General features: G+C 38.2%; 1 protein-coding gene across 2 annotated transcripts in view; it reads right to left on the reverse strand.

The window, feature by feature from the left end:
* The window catches only part of SIPA1L1 (signal induced proliferation associated 1 like 1), a 200891-nt gene that overhangs the window by 106737 nt on the left and 77572 nt on the right, over positions 1 to 16582 (reverse strand). The window contains exon 4 of one of the 2 annotated variants that reach the window (XM_056492556.1): positions 13094 to 13167. The exons of the other annotated variant lie outside the window; for it this stretch is intronic. The gene's annotated coding sequence lies outside the window, so the exon portion shown is untranslated. The remainder of the gene's footprint in view (positions 1 to 13093; positions 13168 to 16582) is intronic. 2 annotated transcript variants of the gene reach the window in all.

Genomic DNA, 16582 nt, shown 5'->3' on the forward strand with positions numbered 1-16582 from the left:
TAAAATGTATTTTCATTTCACCATTAAAAAAAGCAAATAGTATTTATTATACATTAAGCACTACAACGCCCTGAGGTTTCTGCTTGGAGTTCTCACATGTAAATGCTACTGATAAAATGAATATGACTTGTTAGCTAAGGAAGAAGCATTGAGTAGGGAAATGTTTCATCCTCCCTGGGATGCAACACCATATCATGCTTCTGCTGTTTCTACTTACAGTTAATTGGTTCCTGGGAGGATGATGTTTAATTAGCACCAAAGACATCCACTCATTTTACAAACTGAATAATGCAAACAGCACAGGTAACCTTATACATGGAGTGCCATAAAGGCAGTTTCTTCATTGCATAGTAACAGAAAGTCTCAAGGACAAAAGCAGATGTAGATGCTGTGCCCCCACAGTTAGGGCTAAATTCAAGACCACGAGAAGACTCTGTCCTATTACTTAATGTTTTTTTCACTGGCAATTTTAACAGAATTGACTCACACCACTGCATTTCCTTGAGTACCTAAAACTACCTCCCAAAGGAGGTCGTAGCAAAGTGGGGACTTGTGCAGGGCTGGTCTCTTTTCCACAGTAACAAGCAACAGGACAAGAGGAAGTGGCTTCAAGTTGTACCAGTTGCTTAGACTGGATATTAGGAAAAACACTATCCCCTGAAAGGATTGACAAGCATTGGAACAGGCTGCCCAGGAAAGTGGTGGAGTCACCATCCATGGATGTATTTAAAAGATGTGTAGATGAACCATTTGGGGATGTGGCTTACTTATGAGCTTGGTAGTATTAGGTTGAGTTGGAATCAATTATCTTAGCAGTCTCTTCTGATGAACAATTGTATGAATCTGTATCCACAGGCAGCATTTCAGAGATGACAGTGCTGGAGGTGAGAAGTGCATCAGCATGGCTTTGAAATGCTCCTGGATGTAAAACAGAAGTCCCCATGTAAAGTATAAAACAATTAGGTGGAAAGAATGCTGCCTTCCCTCTTCTCTCAGACGACAACAGATCTTATGCAAAGGCACACAGTTTTTTACAAAAGAGAAAGGAAAAGCATTAGGCTTATACTGTCACAGCTGCTGTGAATGTTAAACCTACCATTTACAGAGACACCTCCTTTCTACCCTGTTTTGTTGGGGAGTGCATAACCACCTTCCCAACTTCAGGTTAAACACCTGGGAATGCTACTGCATTCCCTGCTTGCAGCTCTGACACCAGAGGGCAGGTGAGCCTGTGCCTGCAAACTCACAAAGACAGGAGACAGCAGCTCAGAAGGTGCAGGCCCATTTCAAGGCTGCTGATGTGTTACTACACAAGTAGCAAAAGACTACCAAATTTCATTTAGCCGTATGACATCTACATGCAGGCAAGAGCAGAAATCTCCCTCACATAGGAGCAAAAAAGGCAGAAGATTTGCTTGACACACACCCTTTGAGGGGAGCACAGCATTTTGCTGAAGACAGACCTCTACATTTTCGACTATTAAACCTACCATAGACACTAATTTTTCTGACTTTACAACAAAATACACACCATAATCAAGACCTTCCCTTAGCTAAGATGTGTGCAATTTTAAGATTCCCTATGCAGCATCCTCAAGGATAAAATTATTAAAGAACTACATATAGGAAGAGCTGTCTGCACAAGATTTAACAAGTTAGATGTTCACAGCAGCAAACCATGCCTTTAATGAAACTTGGTGTCAGTTTTGTATGAGAGATAACTAGAGACAGAACTCATCTCATCTATGTGAAAAATTGTGTTTATCATTCCTTAAAATAAAATTGATTCTCAGAAAAGCATAATTTTCTTTCAGAAAAGTTTTGAATACAAGTGGACATTAACCAAGTGCAATCATGCCTAAATCAAAATTATTCAGACATGTTTCGTTACGCATGCAAGGAAAAAAAATAAAAATGTAACACATTCACACTGATTTAGCTGGCCACAAGAATTTTGCTCAGTTTTCAGTACTGAATAGCAGCTAATGAATCTCTCCTGATAGATGATAATTTTATTTTCATTTTGAAATTCCTCTTTAGCTTTGAGGTTTCACTGCCAAAAAAAAAAAAAAAAAACATCTTCACTTTGCTCTCTACAGTAAAGTTGGGAAAGTATATCTCTATTACTTGAAGTGTTCACTGAAGCTCTCTCTGCATTCAGATGCCAACAGAAAAAAAACCTATATTCTTCTCACTAGTTGACCCTTATTTAATTTACCCTTCATACTTTCACCTTTTCCACACATACAGAGCCAAAGTCATTGAATGGGTTGGAAGGGACCTTAAAGATGGCCTAGTCCAACACCACTGGGTAGAGACACGTTCCACAAGACCAGTTTGCTCAAAGCCCCATCCAGCCTCGAACACTTCCCAGAATGGAACACCCATAACATCTCTGGGCAACCTGTCCCAGTGCCCCGCTACCCTCAAGGACGGAATCTCCTCCTAATACATCATCTAAACCCAGCCCCTAAGCCTAAAGCCATTACATTCATGAGAAACAGCTTAACTGCTCCTATACACCAGGTAATGCAACCTTCAGTAATGTTTGTTACTATAACCCAAAGCTTTTGCATTTTCAGCCCCTTTCTGAAGTTACACTTTCTCTTATCTTGATCTCAAGAATGTGTTACTCAAGCAAAGACAGAACTCAAATCACCAGAGCAGCTCAGAGGCCTGCTACTTTAATAAATCAGCATGTTTAACTAAAAACCAGTGATCTATTGTAAAGAAATCTTTTATCACAATTGGTGATAGCTTATAAAGAAATCTGGTTTTCTGCAGCAATAAAAATATCTTTACAGTTCTGCAGTCTTCAAAACTTCTGCAATTCATTGTGTTCTGTGATTGCTCAATAACAACAGTATTTTCAAACTTATTACAAATATTTTCATTAACACAATGTTTTCAGCTCACTTGCTTGTTTACATCAATGTTCAAATATCTTCACTGGTGACAGGATGAAATTAAGGTTTGACATGTTATTAAGTAAATGTAGGTGACTCCTTCCTAGAATATTCAGTAAAACAAAACCTACTATCTTAAAAGTAAAAATCAGCAGAAAACCATCACAAAGAGATACGACAACTAAAAGCATTTTAGAAAATATATTTTAAGCATATAAAAAGAAAGGACTCTTCTACCAAAAAGTTCAAGACAGTGCTCTGAATTTTGGGGTTCTGTTGTTTTGGCTTTTTTCCTAGTGAAATTCTAAAAAATTCATACTTTGTTGAGCTTTTCTTTATTAAATCAGATGTCCATACACCTTTTGAAGTCCCATTATTGCCAGCTTGTAAAGAAAATCCTCATTGACCTATGGAAAAAAATACTAAGAACTATCACAGCTGGGGATCCAGTGCTATGGGTTGCTGGCTTCCCTAAACGAGTAGTTCTGAGAAAGACTGATTTCCAGGAGACAGAGTTCATTGTTGATTAAGTCACAACATTAGTTATCCTGAAGTTGGAACCAATGTTTTTTACCCATGTTCTTTATATCTATTTGTCCCTCAACATTACCTAGTCTGAACTGCAGGTCCCCCCCCAAGGCTTCCACCTCAGATTCTCATCCACATGGTAGTATTTTTAGTTTCTGCTTATCCTTCTACTGAATTTTCAGAGATTCATAGTGAAATTTCCCATGAACTCCTGTTACATGCCCTACCTGCCCCATTCAACCTGCCCTCCACACCAAAGGTGCACAAATAGCACTGTAACAACAGATCAGCACATTTAGTGACAGCATGGGCATAAAAGTGAAATAACAAGAGGGTTAAAATAAACAGAAAAAATAGAAAATCAGCCAGAACCACAACAGATCTACAGCAATGTATGACTAGAATAAATGTTAAGTTCAAACAGGCCATACAGCAGCAAGTAGGTAATTTGCAATAAGCACAAATGATAATCAGTCTCACCTTTGATTTTAAATCTGCTGCAATCCTATTTATCCAATTTTAACAATGATGCACTAAAACACCCTGTAACAAATGCTGTGATGCCATCACCAATACAGAAGTACATTTCTTGATTACTAAATCATGAGGTCTTTCCCAAAACACAGGCATGTCTTCACAATTATCAAAATTAGCCCACTCATCCAGCAGCTTCTAGGGACTCCCTGCAACTACCAAGAACTTCTAAGCCTAAGTCTGAATCTGAGTACCTTTTACAGGCAAAACAATCATATACAACACACATGCTGTTATCTACTGAAGATCCCCAATTTCTTCACAAAGTTAACCTGAGCATTTCATATAATCTTGTACTGCTGTAAACATTCTAGGCACAGAACATTCCCGAGTTGCTCAATATGCAAAATCTATTAATTGAACTCTCTCAATCCAAATAACTAGCTCAAGAATTAGATATGCAGATTTTTTAAACAAAAAAATTCTCAGTAACATTTCAGGGTTTCTGATCCTGAGTAAAGAATTCTTGCAGACTTTGGAATAAACAGCAATGCAAGGCACTTGGTCTCCCCTCCAAGCAGTCAAAAATGAAAGGAATGTTGTTTATCATCCTAAAATAGCTCTCAGTTAAACACTAAAGTCATCACCATTGGTGAAAAAAGACAATTTCAGTCATACAGCATTTCAGTTTTATCCTTAAAATATTGCACATTACACAGGTTCTTCCTGCCACTGTATTTTCAGGTTTGACATGCATTTAAAATTCCTCTTCCCATGATTTCTCAATTTCTCAGTTTCATAAAAATATCTCACATCTCCTTGGAAACCTGAGCACAGCAAAACAAAGACGGCTGGCTCTAATGCTTAGAAGCAGGTTAGAAAAACAACTGCATTCCCTTGCTAGGATAGGGTTCAACACTTCATTTCTCCTCACTAATCTATCTCACAAGGAGCTCTCTCTCCCCACCATTAAATTTCCTACTTGCCTTCTCAGCCACTCACCCAAATCCTATCCACTTCTTCACTACTAACGTGCACTCACCTTGAGGTTTCATGAGTTTTCTAACCACCTATGCAGAATATTGTAAGCAATTTAAGAAGGCTGGCAAGACCCAAGCAATACTCAACTAAGAAGTAATCCTCCTGCAAAACTATGGTAAGAATGAAGTGACTTAAAACCCCTTTTGCAGAGGTACTTTTAATCTTGATATATATCAGCTGGTTTCTATACCAAGTGCTCTTCATCAGCACAAAATACCAAAAAAACCCAACAGGTTTCTACTGTGTTCCATGCCCAGCTGTAGCAGCCACAACCCCTGGCTTGGGAATTGCTGTTCAGATAAGGCAGCTGCTGCTACTACCAAAACCCAACATTTGACCACCCCAGTTTGGGAATCTTTTAAGTACTATTCTAGTTGCTATAAGAAAAAAAGGAAAGTGCTGCTTCTCATTTTGGATGTAAGACTACCTAGGGAAGTATAGACATCCTCTGAGCCCCCCAAAAGGGGCTCTGCCCCAGCCACATAATTGCCAGCAGTAATGTTTCGGGTTTAGCCAACATTTCCCTTACAAAGCCATCTTCACCATTACAACTCAATTTAAAACTAAAATTCTGAAGATATTTCCTAAGACTTACACGTTTTCAAAGGCATAGAAGTCCTCTCTCCCAGGAACTAATAGTGTTTTCTCAGTAGAAACACGGTGAGAAATTGGAATCATCCAGTAACTGCCCTTTAGTTAAAAGCCTTACAGAGAAACATCCCAAGAATAACAAGCAACATGGAAATATCAATATGAAGGGGAAAATCAAGAAGACTAAGATTTTCCCTGCCTTGCCAAGATAGAAAACAGCACACAAAGGAAGAGAAGAACTTCTTCCCCAGAATACCATAAGAAGAAGAGATTATGTTCAGCCAAATGAAAGCTGACAAGCTGACCATCAACAAAAAGGGCTGCCTCTTCATACCTCTACCTAGGGAACATACTGTTAAGGGATATGGGACAAAAGTTTAGCAACACTAAAATGAAGAACAGAAGATAAAATTACATTGTAACAAAAAATATTTGAATAACAAAGAGCTAGAATCAATACCAAAGTCTTTGAGTCTTGACACAAGTCAAACTAACAGGATCTGAGATACACCCCAGAGTATATTACTGTCATAACTGTCTATCCTAGATTATTTTTTTTTGCATCATCATCCCAAGCATCTGTTACTACTCCTAATTAAAGAACAGATGGTCTGACCCAATATGGCAATTCCTATGACCCTATATTTATCAGCAGGTGGGGAAATTAAGTTTTGAGGTCTGAAGCAGCAAAGCAAGATTAACAAAAACACATAGCTAAATAGGTCTCAAAGCCATCTGGTATATGACACTGAAAAAATATCCTTGAAGATTTCATACAATGCACTTTCTATGGTCTCTGTACTAAGAAAAACTGGCTTCCACAAACACCACCAGATGCAAATATGACTTAACTCCAGAAACACAGAGATCAAGATAATGAGTCCTTTTCCATGTTAAACTAGTGAAGCACAGCTGTTCCAGCTGTACAGTGAAATTTGTGGAAGTGAAAGAAGTCAGCATATTCACATGAAAGTAAGAGTTCATTTTCAGTATAACTTTCTGATAAGATCATTGTACACACCAGTAAAACAAACAAAACAATGGAGACAAAGGAAATAAAAAGCCTTAAAAGGGTTAGGGTTGGGGGGTTTTTTGCCTATATGTTTTAAGTGAGGTTAAAAATGCACACGTGAGCTGTGGAAAGCTGCATTCCCAAATCTGGTAACAGATGGAGAAGACAGCTTGAAATAATTAATCTGCACAAGAAGAGGATGTGAGTGAGACTGATACTGACCAATAAGGCAGGAGTAACATATGAAAGTAAGTACACTTCCTTAAGTGAGTAATGTCCCTCCTTCTACAGATATATTTCAAGCTTAAGTGGTAAAAAAAGGGAACTTCCAGTAGTATATGCCTGTATGTTTTATGGTTTTTTTTTTAATAATCTGTTGGAAAAAAATTTAACTGGATGAAAAGTTCTACATTCATGAGTCATGGGAACTTCTGATGAGCCTACATTCTGAAAATGTGCATGATCAAGCTTATTATGTCGCCAGGAAGTACCACTATTGAAACAACATAAATGAAAATTTCCCTTTCCATGTAGAAACAGTGACAGGGAAAGAGCTAATACACATCCTTAAATTGAGTCACCTGCTGGAGGCCAAAGGAAAAAGGAAGCTGGTTACTGGGGCATTCTCTGTGAAGACAAAAGGATGTTCCTCAGCCTAGCTCAAAAGCAGGATTAAACTGCTAACAGCAACTAGTCAAAATGAGAGGCCTTTTCCCAGTCCATGCCTCTACAGCAAATCCAGTACTTCAAGCATTTTACATTAATCTTAACTTTCTTTAAATTAACAAGACAGAAGTGCTGATTTCTTGTATGTGGAGAATTTAATGAAAAAAAAAAACTCAAGAAAATTCGTAGAAAGGAAAGCTTAAGTCTCAAACACATTTTTATGTTGCAGATTTCCAAGATGGAGAAAGGAAAGCCCCTTTCATACCCATCACCTCTACCCTCTGGAAACAGAACATGAACATTAAACTGCATCACAGAAAAGTGCACAGAACTTCTTGCATTTGTTAATTCATAAAAATTTCTGCACTTCAGAGGGGAAAGTGGGCTCAAGCCTTTCATAGTATTTAACCCCACTTATCTGTTCTTCTTAAAAAAAAGTAAATTTTACCATGATTTTGGAAATTATTTATAGATCTATTGATTGTAGACTGTATATTAATAGAGCCTGAAATACAACATTAAAAGTTACTTTCCTATCCCACTGCCATTTTCCTTTTCAGTCCAGTACTCTGCCAACCATCATTCTCCCAATAAAACCATTCTCTTTTAAACCTACTTCTAACACAACTAGTAAGCTGTCAAATGCTTAACTTTTATATGACTGTCACTCTAGAGTGTACTCTCAACTCCTGAATAACTAGATGTGACTGATTTAAGTCAGCCTCCCCATCATCTGGTTACCTGACACACTAAGGAGAGCTAGAGTCTGTGTTGAAAGTGGCAACTCATCAGGGTGCCAGTTAAAAAGAATCGTTCACAGAATCATTTACCACTCAAGAATAACTTTCCTACTGCACATGTAAGTTAAAACACCCCAGCTATAACAAAAATCCATTCTACTGTATGAAGCTAAGCAATGCCTTTGTGCACGTGTGATGGGGTGCACATGGAGGGGAAGGAACAGAACAAAGATAATATTTGGCTGGAATCCATTAATTTGTTTCATTAATAGAAAAATACTCAAAGATACTCTTAAACATGGAAAAGTTGACATAGAAAAAACAAATTGAAATATTATCTCAAAGTACCTTGGGGGGAAGTGAGTTCAATACACACAAATGACAGCAATTGAATATATGAAATCATGCTGTACTGACTTAGTTTAAAACCACTGTCATTCCCACACATGAATACCCTTATGCAAGATTAAGACACTTTTCAATTTATCCTGTTATTTACCAGGAATATTTTTACTTCAGGACTGATCTCATTTTCTAAATTGTAGGAAAAAAGACACTAGATATTCTTAAGCATTTTCCACAGTGGATTTATGATTTGACATTTCACAGCATGGACACACAGCACTGCATCTATGCAAGCTGAAGACAATACTTATTTCAAACCAACTGGCTCCCTACAGATTTCTGTATTGATCTAAATACACCTGCATTAAATTGAATTATTGAATGATATTAGAAAAATGGGCCTAACAATGCCACATTTCTGAAAGGGAAAGAATTAGGGAAAGAATTCCAAGTGAGCTTTAAAACAAAGTAAACAATCTTAATACATCCAAACTAGAAGATTTTACTGAAATTCATAAAGAGGGAACTATTGTGAAAATGCAAAAGCTGTGATTGCAGATTTCAAGAGTTCAGTGCAGTTGTAAGAAAAAAAAATAAAAAGCCCCGCAACCATCACAGACTCCCCTTTGAAGCCAAGCACCTTTCTGATAGCAGACTACATTCTCCCCCCATAAAAACGTTTTCAAACTGACACTGTCTACCAGAGTTCTTAAGTTACCTAGGACACAAGGAAGCCCTCTAGATGTAATCAAGGAAAATAAACATCTGCAAAAGGGAGAAAAACAAGAAGTATGCAGCATGTTCTTTCAGGCAATGCTTAAGTCTTAAAAATAAAATCAAAACAAAAATCCATACGGCAATACCAAACAAATAAAAAGCAACATCACCCTCATTTATATTACCCTTCCATTTAGTATACAGATCATTGTATGTTAATGGGATTGACTTTTCTCTTCTTTTTTTTTTCCGTAAGGCTTTCAGAGGTTCTTCTCTTGCACAGACCAAATTCATTCTCAGTTAAAACACACTTACACTGACACAAGTTGTGTCAACTTGCTTTTGAGAATTCCTGTTTTGTCTCAAATTTGCACTAGTCTCAAAGGGTAAATTTTACATATGTTTTATATCACAGTTAAAATATAAATACTGCTCAGGTGAATTTAGCCTACATCTTACTGCATTTGTAATTTTCAAGAACAAAGCCTTTTACGGCTACATTTTTACTCATAAAAAATTTAAAAGAAGCTCTCCAATTAAAATATTTTCCCTATGGATATGGTAATTTTTAATGTGTACACATGAAAAGACCTATGGTGAAATGTTGACAGGCACCTGAAAGACACTGACAGTCAGTAGTCCTTCATAAATAAGAAATGATTTTACAGTGATAATATATGAAAATATCCATAGAACAGGAATATTTGGTTATACCTACTTCAAATCTGACTGCAAACCTGACTGTCATAATACAATAATGAAATTGCTTTCTTTAACAATTTAAAATGCTGCTGCTAAGCATCAAGGAGGTGCAAATGTTCTTACTGACCCCTGCTTTGAGTGTTTGATATAAGGATGCTGATTGGGAAAAAGATCTTATCAAAATAATCCTTATAGTAGCAATTTTTACTGGCTGTTGTTTCAGATGAATATCTATATATTATTTGTTACAAAAATACCTTCAAATTCCTACATTTTTTTAAAAACTAACTGTAACTGGATGATTAGATGAAACTGATGGTAAGATTTATAACTGGGAAAACAAAATAGCTTTGGTACAAGTAACTACAGATGTTACATAAAGAAGGTGGAAGAAAAAAAAAGCTCGCAGTTTTTGTTGAATGCAGTTTCAAAAAAATCTTCTGTAAAATCATCTCCTGTTCAAAATCCTTCACATAAATTATTTCCTAGAGTTATACACCCGAAAACCAGACAATAGAAATACTGTGAAGACTCTTTATAAAAATATAAGCAATTAAGCCAATAATTAAGGCTTCAACTTTTCTGTCCCTTATGGCACATGTGGGTTTTTCTTCACATGGGACAAGAGGTCAAAGGATTTGTGTTGAGTGCTTCTATTTTTTTGTAGGTTTCACCAATGAAGGTTTATGCAATCTGTATTTGTCATTCATTCTATATACCAATAAAAGCCTGATGAGAATTTTAAAATCTGAATTCTATAGAAAGCAATAGAAGTTAGAGATGGCCTTTTTATATTACCATAGATATGAGTACAAATTTCTTACACGTGCTTCCATAACCATAGGACAGTTCCCTCTCAAAGAATTATTGGTACAGATAATCCATTTTTCTCCTGTTTCAAGTAGTGCGCAAATGATTCTGATTTTTAGAGGCCACCTAGATGCAGTTTTTAACTATAGGTGCTCCACAAACTTCTCAATTTTTTTTCCTATATAGTTCCATTATAGTAGATGGAAATCCTTCCTATTAGACAAACATTTCTTCACTTTTTTTCCTGAATGAAATTTAGTAGAAACAACATCCACTATTCCTTAAAAGAAACGCTCATTCACACAATTCTTCAAAGATTAGCACATGTACCAGAACACAACTGGGTAGAAGTCATTACTGAAAGGTAAGAACAAAAGCAGTACACAACCACAGATGTTTCAGTCCATTGCCACTGCAGTTCCCAACGCCTTCCCAGCCAGGCTTGTCTTGCCTGGCACAGCACAGTGGCTGCAGGGCTGTTACCGACTTGTGACCCCCAGCCCCATAATCCCTCCCATTTTAACAGGCCAAGAGCCTTCTGCACCCGTTTTTCTCCCCACCTCAATCCCTGTAATGCCAGCTGAAGCAGCCATTGTGTCTAACCCAACTCCAGACTCCTTCCAGACTTCAGCCCTTCTTGTCTGCCGCTTCCCTTGTCTCACTGTGGCTTTTCTGGCTTTCAGAAAGAAGCAAGCTAGAACCTTGCTTGAAAAGGTGAAAAGGGAAAAACCTTTTCTCCAGTTCATGCTGCATGTGCCCACAGCAGGCCCATCCCCTCAGAAAGGAACTGCTGTTTTTACAGATAAACACTACCATTTTCAAGAGACCACAGAGGAGTCCTAGCAGGAAGGGTCCTCCTGAGAATATAGAAACTGGGGAAACAGGATATACATACATCACAATACATGCATGCAAAAGGAAATTATTATGGTACTAGACACAACTCTCACTTTTAATAGCTACAAGTCCAGGAATTCAATACTTTATCTGAATAGTCCCCTAAGATGTGCTGCACCACAGGATTTTAGCATTATTTTACAGCAGGGGAATGAACAGCTGACTTCACCTAGATTTTCATATGCTTCTGCACTGCAAAGAGCAGTCTGTATGTGTCTCTACTCTCAAGCCATCTAAAGGCCTCCCCATGGATCTGTCCAGTCTGGTGATGGACAAAACAGACATTGACATCTCTGAGCCCAGAGATGCAGTTTAACATTACAGCTTCAGCCCAGCTGGCAGCTGACCATTGCCAGCTCAGGGAGGCTGAACCCTCCCATCTCCATCCCCACCTTCTCTATTTCTGGCCTACAGTCATCTCCTCACATTACAGACACACTCAGCTCCCAAACCAGGAGAACAAACTTTACTATATCCTAAAGACTTCAAGAATGCACGTATGTCTTCCAAGTAGAAGGAGAAAAGGCAAATATAACCCAAGCATATAGAAAACACATGGCTCAACTAAACTGAAATTAACCTGCTTTAGAACCTTCAAAGGAATATCCTCTTGTGAGGGCAAAATACACATAAGGGTCACCTTATCCCCCAAATTCTTGCTGCATAGCTCTTTGTGAAGTTGCTTATTTCCCTGAAAATGTGTTTCTAAATTAACACTCGCAATCTCTTGAACTAAAGCAAGCCTCATTACAAACATACATAGTCCTTATCCATACTGTACCAACTGACATTACACTATGAGTTTCAGAAAAGAGACAAAACATAATGTTTAAGGAATTGGTAAGTGTATAGAATGTGTCCAGAATGTAAAAATCCTATTTCTAGAAAAGCTGACAACTAGCCTTCACCATATTCTTATCTCAAAAAACAAATCCACAGTTCAGCAATCCCAGTAAATCCCTACTTCCACAATTGAATGTTAATAACAGATTGAAGTGAAAATAAAGGCCTCACTGGATGCCTATCTTCATAAACCAAGATATTTGCACAGTAATGGACAACCATACCCCTGTGATGATCTAACTAATTTGAGACTGCTGGCAAACAAAGTTAATAGGTAGCTGAAGTCCCTCCTTTTTCCTCCTCCTCAACATTTCTAAACCAGAAAACTAAATCAATCCCTTAACTCTTTTCCAGTATGCTTCTTAAAATCCAGAGTGGAGTTTTTGGCTTTCATTCCAGTACTTATTCCCAAAACACAGCTGTAAAGTATAAAAATCAATTAATAATGTTTTGATACAAGACAGCTCATCCAGACACTACACAGGACAGATTTACTACTCTCATCATTAAATAAAACATTCAGAAATCTCCAGAGACTTGTTTTTCACAAATGCTGACAGAGACAAGTACTGCTTTTATCATCACTGTCTAAGCTTATAATAGAAGTATACTATTCATTTCAAATGACCAGAGGAAAAAAAAAGTAGCTTCCCCTGAGCATCGATCATTATTCTCAATTATGAATCATGAAAACCATACTATGTACAAAAAGCACCCAGTTTTTAAACATTCCAGACTTCTCTTCACACACACATTCCTATTAATGCATTCCACTAATTCATGGTTTGAATTTTATGTTCATAGAAAAGACATCCACTTACAGAAAAATGATTCCACTTGAAAATACCACAGGCATTTGAAGGACACAGGTAATCTCTCTTCAAAGAAGTAGCAGCTAGTAAAACAAACAAAATTAAACTAAATATACAGATAAAATACTCTTGTTCAGAGTTAACTAATTCAAGTCCTAAATAGCTAACGAGTTAGAGAATGATAATCCTGAAAAAGAGAACCTTCCATTGAGAGCACCAACCACAAAACCTCAGCAGTATCAAACTGCAATACTTTTCTAGAAGAATTGTCTAGGCCATCCAGAACTTTTTTAACCCAAACAAGCAATTATTTGCATTTTTCCTATCCTCAGAACCTCCTTTTGTTATTCATTGCTGCTTATAAATCAACTCCTCTTACCTCTACTTGTGCTGGTCCCTGTGCAGCCCCTTTTTCTCTTAAACAGCCTCTGGCTTTGACAGTCTTTGTTCCTCTCCACCGAGAGCCTGCCCTCTGTGTCCCAGCCTAGCATCATCGCCTTCCCTTCCGTTCTTCAGCCCGCTGGGATTTGAATCACAGCTGCCTCCTCCCTCTGCTCTGGATGCCAGTACAGGCGGTACTGTCAGCACTGAACAGATTGTCCCCGCACTCCCGTTCTGCAGAGCCACAGCACAGGGAGCCTGCTGCTGCTGCTGCTGCACAGGGAAGCAGTGCGGGAACACGCTCGGCACTGGTAAAGGTCCTGTGCCTCATCAGACCCTGCCAAGTCTCACCAGTATTATAAACTGGGAGTGGGGCACAGCAAAGGTCCTTCATCACACTCAGCTACCAGAACAGTAAACCTAACATGAGTGTGTCAAATCTGTCCAAGCTAAAAATCTTTGACAACAAAAGCTTGAATTGGGACAGCTCCTTCACAGTACAACAGCCCCTCTCTAACTTCCAGGTGATGGGACTGCTAGAGCTATTCATCTAAACTGCAGAGTAAGCTTCCCTCATTGTAAATCCCAAAGCTGACTGATGAGTCAAGATACTGAGGCTAACATTTTCAGAATGGCAGTTAAGACAAACCATCAGCCTGTGCAGACTTGACTTGTAATACTAAGCTACATACATCAGAAAATTAAAGACTCACTGATAAGCAACTCTGCCTTCGGCTCAGCAAGGAACATGGCTGTAGGCAGCCAATGCAAAATATGCTACCTCCATTCATGAGGCAGAGTCACTTAAAAAAGGATAAAATTCGGGTAGTAAAACATCTCCAAAACCAAATCTCAGCACAACCTCTTAAAGTTAACTATAGGATAGTTTTTCCAAATGCTTCAGAACCTGTACTGCAACACAAGCCATCATGAAATATTTGATTATCTGAACTAAGAAAAACCTGTAAAAGATGCCTTCTATCTTTAAGAAGACAAAACAAGTGCATGTGCTGTGCACTGCAGTTTACACTTTATGCACCCATCCTGCCACTATTCCCAGGTGAAAGACCCTGAAACAACCATCAAATAAGCAGATGGGGAAAGCCTGGACCACCCCTTCCAAAAGGACATAAGTTTATCAGAATTCAGTGCATTAACATGTACCCCAAGCGCAAGATTATTTTTTTTCCCATTTGCAACTTCTATTGTGCAAGCTGCCTACTTCATCCTCCGGGGGCTTTCGGTTTTGGTTTTTACTTTTAAATCGGCTTGGGACTTTCAAGGAAACAAAACAACTACAAGTACAATTTCAGTAGCATACTTCATTATTTCAACAGCTGTTCATAAGTGAGACCAATTCCATTAACAATGGGGGAAAAAACAAAATAAAATCTAACCTTCACTGAAAAGTGCAACTTTCTCCTAAGATCAGGAACAGAATTCTTGATTTAGGTTTAGCAATTATTATTTTTAGCAAATATCCTTAAACTTCCTTTCCAATTAAAACAGGCAAACTAATGTAAAATTCTGATGCAGAACTACATTGTCAGTCCTCCAGCCATTTGGAATTATTTTCAACTTGTTTTGTACTTAAAATGCCTTCCCAGACATGACAGATCAAACAGAAGCCCGTGTGTCAAGCAGAAGTTATCACAAAACCAATATGGAAAAAAACACTAAACCAGATTGAATTTGCATCTGTTTGTCTTCCATTCCTCTTTAATGTCTTGAATTTACCAGTATAGTCTATTTCATAGAATTAAATAAAGGAACAGATACAGTACTGTACTTTGGAGCTGGGGTTTTGAGTGTTCTGTTAGAGCTGTGTAATGGCAGCACCAGCAAAGGATGTTCAGCGCTGGTTCAGTAATCCACTAAGAAATTTGTCAAGCAGCAACCATTTAGAAAAAGATTCAGATTTCTGCATCACCTCTGGTCTCCAGCTCTCAGCTCTCAGCACGTGTAGCTGCGTTATGGTTATTTGAACAGACATTTTCCAGCACAGTCCTCACAGTCCTCCACTAAGTGGCTCCAGCCAGGAACAGGGGGAGAGCTATCAGCAAGGCAGTCCCAAGGTCTATGTTAGTGGGTGCATTTATAAGAAACCTAGCAACACTCTTTGTTCCTGAAGCTACAGCAAGTCTGCTCAAATGACAGATATAGCACAACAAAAATAGTCATAAAAGCCATTCGTTTGTACAGTGCTTTATATCTTTGCAAGCCAAGAACCTCCTCTGTGCTCCATTATACTGCTCTGACTAAGACAAGAAGACCTTTAAGTCAGTCCTAGTCTTGCCCAGATAGGAACTGCAGAAAAACATCATACACACAAGTAAGTGGTGAGCAATACCAACAGAGAATTAGCTATTCCCTTCAAGCCTTCCTGAGTGAAATACCAGTCCAGCAGAGCTCTGCAAGGTGTCTCTGGGGGCAGTGGGCTACAAATCACACTCACAATACAACAACAAAGGACAAGCATTATCTCTTTAATTCTGAGAAATACCAACACTGCTCTCCAGTTCATTAAGAATGAGTTACTTAATGGCAGCTTTTCAATAACATGCTGGCTTGGACAGCCCACACATTGATTCTGGATCCTACCCAGGTCAAAGCCTGCAGAGATGACTAAAATTGTGGTGGCACATACCATTGCCAGCCAATTTTAGAATCTGGTCTAGAAAATGAGGGACCCCAATACTCTAGGGGTCCACAAGGAAGAGGCCAGAAAGTAAGCAAAGTAACACTCAAAATAAACTCTCCTTAATAAACCCTAAATTGATGTTTGAATTAGAACACAGAATATTAATTAATGCATAGTTTAAGCCAGCTACTTACAATAATGTACACAAGGATCTATAAAAGAACTAGTCTAAATGATTTCTAAGATATTACTTATCTGCTTTGAGGACCAGTAAAAGACAGGGATCCCACAGCAATGTGAAAGAGTATTTGTCTCATAATAATAGTAGGGAAGTGGGAAATTACTAAAGCAGCAAGACAAACAATGTAATTCTAATGCTTAGAAAGAGTTGGATATATTGCTGGGGAAAAGAGGAGGGATTTAAGAGAGGGGAGAAAGATAACTGATAGTCAAGAAGCCTGAAAACATCATAATGT

This window comes from Oenanthe melanoleuca, chromosome 5 (assembly GCF_029582105.1).
Source record: "Oenanthe melanoleuca isolate GR-GAL-2019-014 chromosome 5, OMel1.0, whole genome shotgun sequence".
NCBI classification, from domain to species: Eukaryota; Metazoa; Chordata; class Aves; order Passeriformes; family Muscicapidae; genus Oenanthe; species Oenanthe melanoleuca.